This window comes from Thalia democratica, chromosome 9, assembly GCF_965202585.1.
Source record: "Thalia democratica chromosome 9, ktThaDemo2.hap1.1, whole genome shotgun sequence".
Taxonomy (NCBI): domain Eukaryota; kingdom Metazoa; phylum Chordata; class Thaliacea; order Salpida; family Salpidae; genus Thalia; species Thalia democratica.
The window spans coordinates 3,476,294-3,489,772 of NC_139173.1; positions in this window are offsets into that span (position 1 = coordinate 3,476,294).

Here is a 13,479-nt window from a genome sequence, read left to right on the forward strand (position 1 = left end):
GGTATGTCTTCAATGGTGAAGTACTAATGTTATTTATTTCGTTTGACCAACTCATTTTGCGTGAATCATCGCGCTCGGGTAATCGTTCGGTTGCGTACTGCTATCCTGATTTCAGTATAAAGGGGCTTTAGTGCGATATGCGAAACTTCTTCATGGTTAGTCTCATACAGTATTTTCTGTATGAGGTGCGTTCTAAGCACCTCCATTTTGTGGTATGTCTTCAATGGTGAAGTACTAATGTTATTTATTTCGTTTGACCAACTCATTTTGCGTGAATCATCGCGCTCGGGTAATCGTTCGGTTGCGTACTGCTATCCTGATTTCAGTATAAAGGGGCTTTAGTGCGATATGCGAAACTTCTTCATGGTTAGTCTCATACAGTATTTTCTGTATGAGGTGCGTTCTAAGCACCTCCATTTTGTGGTATGCCTTCAATGGTGAAGTACTAATGTTATTTATTTCGTTTGACCAACTCATTTTGCGTGAATAATCGCGATCGGGTAATCGTTCGGTTGCGTACTGCTATCCTGATTTCAGTATAAAGGGGCTTTAGTGCGATATGCGAAACTTCTTCATGGTTAGTCTCATACAATATTTTCTGTATGAGGTGCGTTCTAAGCACCTCCATTTTGTGGTATGCCTTCAATGGTGAAGTACTAATGTTATTTATTTCGTTTGACCAACTCATTTTGCGTGAATAATCGCGCTCGGGTAATCGTTCGGTTGCGTACTGCTATCCTGATTTCAGTATAAAGGGGCTTTAGTGCGATATGCGAAACTTCTTCATGGTTAGTCTCATACAGTATTTTCTGTATGAGGTGCGTTCTAAGCACCTCCATTTTGTGGTATGCCTTCAATGGTGAAGTACTAATGTTATTTATTTAGTTTGACCAACTCATTTTGCGTGAATCATCGCGCTCGGGTAATCGTTCGGTTGCGTACTGCTATCCTGATTTCAGTATAAAGGGGCTTTAGTGCGATATGCGAAACTTCTTCATGGTTAGTCTCACACAATATTTTCTGTATGAGGTGCGTTCTAAGCACCTCCATTTTGTGGTATGCCTTCAATGGTGAAGTACTAATGTTATTTATTTCGTTTGACCAACTCATTTTGCGTGAATCATCGCGCTCGGGTAATCGTTCGGTTGCGTACTGCTATCCTGATTTCAGTATAAAGGGGCTTTAGTGCGATATGCGAAACTTCTTCATGGTTAGTCTCATACAGTATTTTCTGTATGAAGTGCGTTCTAAGCACCTCCATTTTGTGGTACTCCTTCAATGGTGAAGTACTAATGTTATTTATTTCGTTTGAACAACTCATTTTGCGTGAATCATCGCGCTCGGGTAATCGTTCGGTTGCGTACTGCTATCCTGATTTCAGTATAAAGGGGCTTTAGTGCGATATGCGAAACTTCTTCATGGTTAGTCTCACACAATATTTTCTGTATGAGGTGCGTTCTAAGCACCTCCATTTTGTGGTATGCCTTCAATGGTGAAGTACTAATGTTATTTATTTCGTTTGACCAACTCAATTTGCGTGAATCATCGCGCTCGGGTAATCGTTCGGTTGCGTACTGCTATCCTGATTTCAGTATAAAGGGGCTTTAGTGCGATATGCGAAACTTCTTCATGGTTAGTCTCATACAATATTTTCTGTATGAGGTGCGTTCTAAGCACCTCCATTTTGTGGTATGTCTTCAATGGTGAAGTACTAATGTTATTTATTTCGTTTGACCAACTCATTTTGCGTGAATCATCGCGCTCGGGTAATCGTTCGGTTGCGTACTGCTATCCTGATTTCAGTATAAAGGGGCTTTAGTGCGATATGCGAAACTTCTTCATGGGTCGTCTCATACAGTATTTTCTGTATGAGGTGCGTTCTAAGCACCTCCATTTTGTGGTACTCCTTCAATGGTGAAGTACTAATGTTATTTATTTCGTTTGACCAACTCATTTTGCGTGAATCATCGCGCTCGGGTAATCGTTCGGTTGCGTACTGCTATCCTGATTTCAGTATAAAGGGGCTTTAGTGCGATATGCGAAACTTCTTCATGGTTAGTCTCATACAATATTTTCTGTATGAAGTGCGTTCTAAGCACCTCCATTTTGTGGTATGTCTTCAATGGTGAAGTACTAGTGTTATTTATTTCGTTTGACCAACTCATTTTGCGTGAATCATCGCGCTCGGGTAATCGTTCGGTTGCGTACTGCTATCCTGATTTCAGTATAAAGGGGCTTTAGTGCGATATGCGAAACTTCTTCATGGTTAGTCTCATACAGTATTTTCTGTATGAGGTGCGTTCTAAGCACCTCCATTTTGTGGTATGTCTTCAATGGTGAAGTACTAATGTTATTTATTTTGTTTGACCAACTCATTTTGCGTGAATAATCGCGCTCGGGTAATCGTTCGGTTGCGTACTACTATCCTGATTTCAGTATAAAGGGGCTTTAGTGCGATATGCGAAACTTCTTCATGGTTAGTCTCACACAGTATTTTCTGTATGAGGTGCGTTCTAAGCACCTCCATTTTGTGGTATGTCTTCAATGGTGAAGTACTAATGTTATTTATTTCGTTTGACCAACTCATTTTGCGTGAATCATCGCGCTCGGGTAATTGTTCGGTTGCGTACTGCTATCCTGATTTCAGTATAAAGGGGCTTTAGTGCGATATGCAAAACTTCTTCATGGTTTGTCTCATACAGTATTTTCTGTATGAGGTGCGTTCTAAGCACCTCCATTTTGTGGTACTCCTTCAATGGTGAAGTACTAATGTTATTTATTTCGTTTGACCAACTCATTTTGCGTGAATCATCGCGCTCGGGTAATCGTTCGGTTGCGTACTGCTATCCTGATTTCAGTATAAAGGGGCTTTAGTGCGATATGCGAAACTTCTTCATGGTTAGTCTCATACAATATTTTCTGTATGAGGTGCGTTCTAAGCACCTCCATTTTGTGGTATGTCTTCAATGGTGAAGTACTAATGTTATTTATTTCGTTTGACCAACTCATTATGCGTGAATCATCGCGCTCGGGTAATCGTTCGGTTGCGTACTGCTATCCTGATTTCAGTATAAAGGGGCTTTAGTGCGATATGCGAAACTTCTTCATGGTTAGTCTCACACAGTATTTTCTGTATGAGGTGCGTTCTAAGCACCTCCATTTTGTGGTATGCCTTCAATGGTGAAGTACTAATGTTATTTATTTCGTTTGACCAACTCATTTTGCGTGAATCATCGCGCTCGGGTAATCGTTCGGTTGCGTACTGCTATCCTGATTTCAGTATAAAGGGGCTTTAGTGCGATATGCGAAACTTCTTCATGGTTAGTCTCATACAGTATTTTCTGTATGAAGTGCGTTCTAAGCACCTCCATTTTGTGGTATGTCTTCAATGGTGAAGTACTAATGTTATTTATTTCGTTTGACCAACTCATTTTGCGTGAATCATCGCGCTCGGGTAATCGTTCGGTTGCGTACTGCTATCCTGATTTCAGTATAAAGGGGCTTTAGTGCGATATGCGAAACTTCTTCATGGTTAGTCTCATACAGTATTTTCTGTATGAGGTGCGTTCTAAGCACCTCCATTTTGTGGTACTCCTTCAATGGTGAAGTACTAGTGTTATTTATTTCGTTTGACCAACTCAATTTGCGTGAATCATCGCGCTCGGGTAATCGTTCGGTTGCGTACTGCTATCCTGATTTCAGTATAAAGGGGCTTTAGTGCGATATGCGAAACTTCTTCATGGTTAGTCTCATACAGTATTTTCTGTATGAGGTGCGTTCTAAGCACCTCCATTTTGTGGTACTCCTTCAATGGTGAAGTACTAATGTTATTTATTTCGTTTGACCAACTCATTTTGCGTGAATCATCGCGCTCGGGTAATCGTTCGGTTGCGTACTGTTATCCTGATTTCAGTATAAAGGGGCTTTAGTGCGATATGCGAAACTTCTTCATGGGTAGTCTCATACAGTAATTTCTGTATGAGGTGCGTTCTAAGCACCTCCATTTTGTGGTATGTCTTCAATGGTGAAGTACTAATGTTATTTATTTCGTTTGACCAACTCATTTTGCGTGAATCATCGCGCTCGGGTAATCGTTCGGTTGCGTACTGCTATCCTGATTTCAGTATAAAGGGGCTTTAGTGCGATATGCGAAACTTCTTCATGGTTAGTCTCATACAATATTTTCTGTATGAGGTGCGTTCTAAGCACCTCCATTTTGTGGTATGTCTTCAATGGTGAAGTACTAATGTTATTTATTTCGTTTGACCAACTCATTTTGCGTGAATCATCGCGCTCGGGTAATCGTTCGGTTGCGTACTGCTATCCTGATTTCAGTATAAAGGGGCTTTAGTGCGATATGCGAAACTTCTTCATGGTTAGTCTCACACAGTATTTTCTGTATGAAGTGCGTTCTAAGCACCTCCATTTTGTGGTATGTCTTCAATGGTGAAGTACTAATGTTATTTATTTCGTTTGACCAACTCATTTTGCGTGAATCATCGCGCTCGGGTAATCGTTCGGTTGCGTACTGCTATCCCGATTTCAGTATAAAGGGGCTTTAGTGCGATATGCGAAACTTCTTCATGGTTAGTCTCATACAATATTTTCTGTATGAAGTGCGTTCTAAGCACCTCCATTTTGTGGTACTCCTTCAATGGTGAAGTACTAATGTTATTTATTTCGTTTGACCAACTCATTTTGCGTGAATCATCGCGCTCGGGTAATCGTTCGGTTGCGTACTGCTATCCTGATTTCAGTATAAAGGGGCTTTAGTGCGATATGCGAAACTTCTTCATGGTTAGTCTCATACAATATTTTCTGTATGAGGTGCGTTCTAAGCACCTCCATTTTGTGGTATGTCTTCAATGGTGAAGTACTAATGTTATTTATTTCGTTTGACCAACTCATTTTGCGTGAATCATCGCGCTCGGGTAATCGTTCGGTTGCGTACTGCTATCCTGATTTCAGTATAAAGGGGCTTTAGTGCGATATGCGAAACTTCTTCATGGTTAGTCTCACACAATATTTTCTGTATGAGGTGCGTTCTAAGCACCTCCATTTTGTGGTACGTCTTCAATGGTGAAGTACTAATGTTATTTATTTCGTTTGACCAACTCATTTTGCGTGAATCATCGCGCTCGGGTAATCGTTCGGTTGCGTACTGCTATCCTGATTTCAGTATAAAGGTGCTTTAGTGCGATATGCGAAACTTCTTCATGGTTAGTCTCATACAATATTTTCTGTATGAGGTGCGTTCTAAGCACCTCCATTTTGTGGTATGCCTTCAATGGTGAAGTACTAATGTTATTTATTTCGTTTGACCAACTCATTTTGCGTGAATCATCGCGCTCGGGTAATCGTTCGGTTGCGTACTGCTATCCTGATTTCAGTATAAAGGGGCTTTAGTGCGATATGCGAAACTTCTTCATGGTTAGTCTCATACAGTATTTTCTGTATGAAGTGCGTTCTAAGCACCTCCATTTTGTGGTATGTCTTCAATGGTGAAGTACTAATGTTATTTATTTCGTTTGACCAACTCATTTTGCTTGAATCATCGCGCTCGGGTAATTGTTCGGTTGCGTACTGCTATCCTGATTTCAGTATAAAGGGGCTTTAGTGCGATATGCGAAACTTCTTCATGGTTAGTCTCATACAATATTTTCTGTATGAGGTGCGTTCTAAGCACCTCCATTTTGTGGTATGTCTTCAATGGTGAAGTACTAGTGTTATTTATTTCGTTTGACCAACTCATTTTGCGTGAATCATCGCGCTCGGGTAATCGTTCGGTTGCGTACTGCTATCCCGATTTCAGTATAAAGGGGCTTTAGTGCGATATGCGAAACTTCTTCATGGTTAGTCTCATACAATATTTTCTGTATGAAGTGCGTTCTAAGCACCTCCATTTTGTGGTACTCCTTCAATAGTGAAGTACTAATGTTATTTATTTCGTTTGACCAACTCATTTTGCGTGAATCATCGCGCTCGGGTAATCGTTCGGTTGCGTACTACTATCCTGATTTCAGTATAAAGGGGCTTTAGTGCGATATGCGAAACTTCTTCATGGTTAGTCTCATACAATATTTTCTGTATGAGGTGCGTTCTAAGCACCTCCATTTTGTGGTACTCCTTCAATGGTGAAGTACTAATGTTATTTATTTCGTTTGACCAACTCATTTTGCGTGAATCATCGCGCTCGGGTAATCGTTCGGTTGCGTACTGCTATCCTGATTTCAGTATAAAGGGGCTTTAGTGCGATATGCGAAACTTCTTCATGGTTAGTCTCATACAATATTTTCTGTATGAGGTGCGTTCTAAGCACCTCCATTTTGTGGTATGCCTTCAATGGTGAAGTACTAATGTTATTTATTTCGTTTGACCAACTCATTTTGCGTGAATCATCGCGCTCGGGTAATCGTTCGGTTGCGTACTGCTATCCTGATTTCAGTATAAAGGGGCTTTAGTGCGATATGCGAAACTTCTTCATGGTTAGTCTCATACAGTATTTTCGGTATGAGGTGCGTTCTAATCACCTCCATTTTGTGGTATGCCTTCAATGGTGAAGTACTAATGTTATTTATTTCGTTTGACCAACTCATTTTGCGTGAATCATCGCGCTCGGGTAATCGTTCGGTTGCGTACTGCTATCCTGATTTCAGTATAAAGGGGCTTTAGTGCGATATGCGAAACTTCTTCATGGTTAGTCTCATACAATATTTTCTGTATGAGGTGCGTTCTAAGCACCTCCATTTTGTGGTACTCCTTCAATGGTGAAGTACTAATGTTATTTATTTCGTTTGACCAACTCATTTTGCGTGAATCATCGCGCTCGGGTAATCGTTCGGTTGCGTACTGCTATCCTGATTTCAGTATAAAGGGGCTTTAGTGCGATATGCGAAACTTCTTCATGGTTAGTCTCATACAATATTTTCTGTATGAGGTGCGTTCTAATCACCTCCATTTTGTGGTATGCCTTCAATGGTGAAGTACTAATGTTATTTATTTCGTTTGACCAACTCATTTTGCGTGAATCATCGCGCTCGGGTAATCGTTCGGTTGCGTACTGCTATCCTGATTTCAGTATAAAGGGGCTTTAGTGCGATATGCGAAACTTCTTCATGGTTAGTCTCATACAATATTTTCTGTATGAGGTGCGTTCTAAGCACCTCCATTTTGTGGTACTCCTTCAATGGTGAAGTACTAATGTTATTTATTTCGTTTGACCAACTCATTTTGCGTGAATCATCGCGCTCGGGTAATCGTTCGGTTGCGTACTGCTATCCTGATTTCAGTATAAAGGGGCTTTAGTGCGATATGCGAAACTTCTTCATGGTTAGTCTCATACAATATTTTCTGTATGAGGTGCGTTCTAAGCACCTCCATTTTGTGGTACTCCTTCAATGGTGAAGTACTAATGTTATTTATTTCGTTTGACCAACTCATTTTGCGTGAATCATCGCGCTCGGGTAATCGTTCGGTTGCGTACTGCTATCCTGATTTCAGTATAAAGGGGCTTTAGTGCGATATGCGAAACTTCTTCATGGTTAGTCTCATACAGTATTTTCTGTATGAAGTGCGTTCTAAGCACCTCCATTTTGTGGTATGTCTTCAATGGTCAAGTACTAATGTTATTTATTTCGTTTGACCAACTCATTTTGCGTGAATCATCGCGATCGGGTAATCGTTCGGTTGCGTACTGCTATCCTGATTTCAGTATAAAGGGGCTTTAGTGCGATATGCGAAACTTCTTCATGGTTAGTCTCATACAGTATTTTCTGTATGAAGTGCGTTCTAAGCACCTCCATTTTGTGGTATGTCTTCAATGGTGAAGTACTAATGTTATTTATTTCGTTTGACCAACTCATTTTGCGTGAATCATCGCGCTCGGGTAATCGTTCGGTTGCTTACTGCTATCCTGATTTCAGTATAAAGGGGCTTTAGTGCGATATGCGAAACTTCTTCATGGTTAGTCTCATACAATATTTTCTGTATGAGGTGCGTTCTAAGCACCTCCATTTTGTGGTACTCCTTCAATGGTGAAGTACTAATGTTATTTATTTCGTTTGACCAACTCATTTTGCGTGAATCATCGCGCTCGGGTAATCGTTCGGTTGCGTACTACTATCCTGATTTCAGTATAAAGGGGCTTTAGTGCGATATGCGAAACTTCTTCATGGTTAGTCTCACACAATATTTTCTGTATGAAGTGCGTTCTAAGCACCTCCATTTTGTGGTATGCCTTCAATGGTGAAGTACTAATGTTATTTATTTCGTTTGACCAACTCATTTTGCGTGAATCATCGCGCTCGGGTAATCGTTCGGTTGCGTACTGCTATCCTGATTTCAGTATAAAGGGGCTTTAGTGCGATATGCGAAACTTCTTCATGGTTAGTCTCATACAGTATTTTCTGTATGAGGTGCGTTCTAAGCACCTCCATTTTGTGGTATGCCTTCAATGGTGAAGTACTAATGTTATTTATTTCGTTTGACCAACTCATTTTGCGTGAATCATCGCGCTCGGGTAATCGTTCGGTTGCGTACTGCTATCCTGATTTCAGTATAAAGGGGCTTTAGTGCGATATGCGAAACTTCTTCATGGTTAGTCTCATACAATATTTTCTGTATGAAGTGCGTTCTAAGCACCTCCATTTTGTGGTATTCCTTCAATGGTGAAGTACTAATGTTATTTATTTCGTTTGACCAACTCATTTTGCGTGAATCATCGCGCTCGGGTAATCGTTCGGTTGCGTACTGCTATCCTGATTTCAGTATAAAGGGGCTTTAGTGCGATATGCGAAACTTCTTCATGGTTAGTCTCATACAGTATTTTCTGTATGAAGTGCGTTCTAAACACCTCCATTTTGTGGTACTCCTTCAATGGTGAAGTACTAATGTTATTTATTTCGTTTGACCAACTCATTTTGCGTGAATCATCGCGCTCGGGTAATCGTTCGGTTGCGTACTGCTATCCTGATTTCAGTATAAAGGGGCTTTAGTGCGATATGCGAAACTTCTTCATGGTTAGTCTCATACAGTATTTTCTGTATGAGGTGCGTTCTAAGCACCTCCATTTTGTGGTACTCCTTCAATGGTGAAGTACTAATGTTATTTATTTCGTTTGACCAACTCATTTTGCGTGAATCATCGCGCTCGGGTAATCGTTCGGTTGCGTACTGCTATCCTGATTTCAGTATTAAGGGGCTTTAGTGCGATATGCGAAACTTCTTCATGGTTAGTCTCACACAATATTTTCTGTATGAAGTGCGTTCTAACCACCTCCATTTTGTGGTATGTCTTCAATGGTGAAGTACTAATGTTATTTATTTCGTTTGACCAACTCATTTTGCGTGAATCATCGCGCTCGGGTAATCGTTCGGTTGCGTACTGCTATCCTGATTTCAGTATAAAGGGGCTTTAGTGCGATATGCGAAACTTCTTCATGGTTAGTCTCATACAATATTTTCTGTATGAAGTGCGTTCTAAGCACCTCCATTTTGTGGTACGTCTTCAATGGTGAAGTACTAATGTTATTTATTTCGTTTGACCAACTCATTTTGCGTGAATCATCGCGCTCGGGTAATCGTTCGGTTGCGTACTGCTATCCTGATTTCAGTATAAAGGGGCTTTAGTGCGATATGCGAAACTTCTTCATGGTTAGTCTCATACAATATTTTCTGTATGAGGTGCGTTCTAAGCACCTCCATTTTGTGGTACTCCTTCAATGGTGAAGTACTAATGTTATTTATTTCGTTTGACCAACTCATTTTGCGTGAATCATCGCGCTCGGGTAATCGTTCGGTTGCGTACTGCTATCCTGATTTCAGTATTAAGGGGCTTTAGTGCGATATGCGAAACTTCTTCATGGTTAGTCTCACACAATATTTTCTGTATGAAGTGCGTTCTAAGCACCTCCATTTTGTGGTATGTCTTCAATGGTGAAGTACTAATGTTATTTATTTCGTTTGACCAACTCATTTTGCGTGAATCATCGCGCTCGGGTAATCGTTCGGTTGCGTACTGCTATCCTGATTTCAGTATAAAGGGGCTTTAGTGCGATATGCGAAACTTCTTCATGGTTAGTCTCATACAATATTTTCTGTATGAAGTGCGTTCTAAGCACCTCCATTTTGTGGTATGTCTTCAATGGTGAAGTACTAATGTTATTTATTTCGTTTGACCAACTCATTTTGCGTGAATCATCGCGCTCGGGTAATCGTTCGGTTGCGTACTGCTATCCTGATTTCAGTATAAAGGGGCTTTAGTGCGATATGCGAAACTTCTTCATGGTTAGTCTCATACAATATTTTCTGTATGAGGTGCGTTCTAAGCACCTCCATTTTGTGGTATGCCTTCAATGGTGAAGTACTAATGTTATTTATTTCGTTTGACCAACTCATTTTGCGTGAATCATCGCGCTCGGGTAATCGTTCGGTTGCGTACTGCTATCCTGATTTCAGTATAAAGGGGCTTTAGTGCGATATGCGAAACTTCTTCATGGTTAGTCTCATACAATATTTTCTGTATGAGGTGCGTTCTTAGCACCTCCATTTTGTGGTATGTCTTCAATGGTGAAGTACTAATGTTATTTATTTCGTTTGACCAACTCATTTTGCGTGAATCATCGCGCTCGGGTAATCGTTCGGTTGCGTACTGCTATCCTGATTTCAGTATAAAGGGGCTTTAGTGCGATATGCGAAACTTCTTCATGGTTAGTCTCATACAATATTTTCTGTATGAGGTGCGTTCTAAGCACCTCCATTTTGTGGTACTCCTTCAATGGTGAAGTACTAATGTTATTTATTTCGTTTGACCAACTCATTTTGCGTGAATCATCGCGCTCGGGTAATCGTTCGGTTGCGTACTGCTATCCTGATTTCAGTATAAAGGGGCTTTAGTGCGATATGCGAAACTTCTTCATGGTTAGTCTCATACAATATTTTCTGTATGAAGTGCGTTCTAAGCACCTCCATTTTGTGGTATGTCTTCAATGGTGAAGTACTAATGTTATTTATTTCGTTTGACAAACTCATTTTGCGTGAATCATCGCGCTCGGGTAATCGTTCGGTTGCGTACTGCTATCCTGATTTCAATATAAAGGGGCTTTAGTGCGATATGCGAAACTTCTTCATGGTTAGTCTCACACAGTATTTTCTGTATGAAGTGCGTTCTAAGCACCTCCATTTTGTGGTATGTCTTCAATGGTGAAGTACTAGTGTTATTTATTTCGTTTGACCAACTCATTTTGCGTGAATCATCGCGATCGGGTAATCGTTCGGTTGCGTACTGCTATCCTGATTTCAGTATAAAGGGGCTTTAGTGCGATATGCGAAACTTCTTCATGGTTAGTCTCATACAGTATTTTCTGTATGAGGTGCGTTCTAATCACCTCCATTTTGTGGTATGCCTTCAATGGTGAAGTACTAATGTTATTTATTTCGTTTGACCAACTCATTTTGCGTGAATCATCGCGCTCGGGTAATCGTTCGGTTGCGTACTGCTATCCTGATTTCAGTATAAAGGGGCTTTAGTGCGATATGCGAAACTTCTTCATGGTTAGTCTCATACAGTATTTTCTGTATGAGGTGCGTTCTAAGCACCTCCATTTTGTGGTACGCCTTCAATGGTGAAGTACTAATGTTATTTATTTCGTTTGACCAACTCATTTTGCGTGAATCATCGCGCTCGGGTAATCGTTCGGTTGCGTACTGCTATCCTGATTTCAGTACAAAGGGGCTTTAGTGCGATATGTGAAACTTCTTCATGGTTAGTCTCATACAATATTTTCTGTATGAGGTGCGTTCTAAGCACCTCCATTTTGTGGTATGCCTTCAATGGTGAAGTAGTAATGTTATTTATTTCGTTTGACCAACTCATTTTGCGTGAATCATCGCGCTCGGGTAATCGTTCGGTTGCGTACTGCTATCCTGATTTCAGTATAAAGGGGCTTTAGTGCGATATGCGAAACTTCTTCATGGTTAGTCTCATACAGTATTTTCTGTATGAGGTGCGTTCTAAGCACCTCCATTTTGTGGTATGTCTTCAATGGTGAAGTACTAATGTTATTTATTTCGTTTGACCAACTCATTTTGCGTGAATCATCGCGCTCGGGTAATCGTTCGGTTTCGTACTGCTATCCTGATTTCAGTATAAAGGGGCTTTAGTGCGATATGCGAAACTTCTTCATGGTTAGTCTCATACAATATTTTCTGTATGAGGTGCGTTCTAAGCACCTCCATTTTGTGGTATGTCTTCAATGGTGAAGTACTAGTGTTATTTATTTCGTTTGACCAACTCATTTTGCGTGAATCATCGCGATCGGGTAATCGTTCGGTTGCGTACTGCTATCCTGATTTCAGTATAAAGGGGCTTTAGTGCGATATGCGAAACTTCTTCATGGTTAGTCTCATACAGTATTTTCTGTATGAGGTGCGTTCTAATCACCTCCATTTTGTGGTATGCCTTCAATGGTGAAGTACTAATGTTATTTATTTCGTTTGACCAACTCATTTTGCGTGAATCATCGCGCTCGGGTAATCGTTCGGTTGCGTACTGCTATCCTGATTTCAGTATAAAGGGGCTTTAGTGCGATATGCGAAACTTCTTCATGGTTAGTCTCATACAATATTTTCTGTATGAGGTGCGTTCTAAGCACCTCCATTTTGTGGTATGTCTTCAATGGTGAAGTACTAATGTTATTTATTTCGTTTGACCAACTCATTTTGCGTGAATCATCGCGCTCGGGTAATCGTTCGGTTGCGTACTGCTATCCTGATTTCAGTATAAAGGGGCTTTAGTGCGATATGCAAAACTTCTTCATGGTTAGTCTCACACAATATTTTCTGTATGAAGTGCGTTCTAAGCACCTCCATTTTGTGGTATGTCTTCAATGGTGAAGTACTAATGTTATTTATTTCGTTTGACCAACTCATTTTGCGTGAATCATCGCGCTCGGGTAATCGTTCGGTTGCGTACTGCTATCCTGATTTCAGTATAAAGGGGCTTTAGTGCGATATGCGAAACTTCTTCATGGTTAGTCTCATACAATATTTTCTGTATGAGGTGCGTTCTAAGCACCTCCATTTTGTGGTATGTCTTCAATGGTGAAGTACTAATGTTATTTATTTCGTTTGACCAACTCATTTTGCGTGAATCATCGCGCTCGGGTAATCGTTCGGTTGCGTACTGCTATCCTGATTTCAGTATAAAGGGGCTTTAGTGCGATATGCAAAACTTCTTCATGGTTAGTCTCACACAATATTTTCTGTATGAAGTGCGTTCTAAGCACCTCCATTTTGTGGTATGTCTTCAATGGTGAAGTACTAATGTTATTTATTTCGTTTGACCAACTCATTTTGCGTGAATCATCGCGCTCGGGTAATCGTTCGGTTGCGTACTGCTATCCTGATTTCAGTATAAAGGGGCTTTAGTGCGATATGCGAAACTTCTTCATGGTTAGTCTCATACAGTATTTTCTGTATGAGG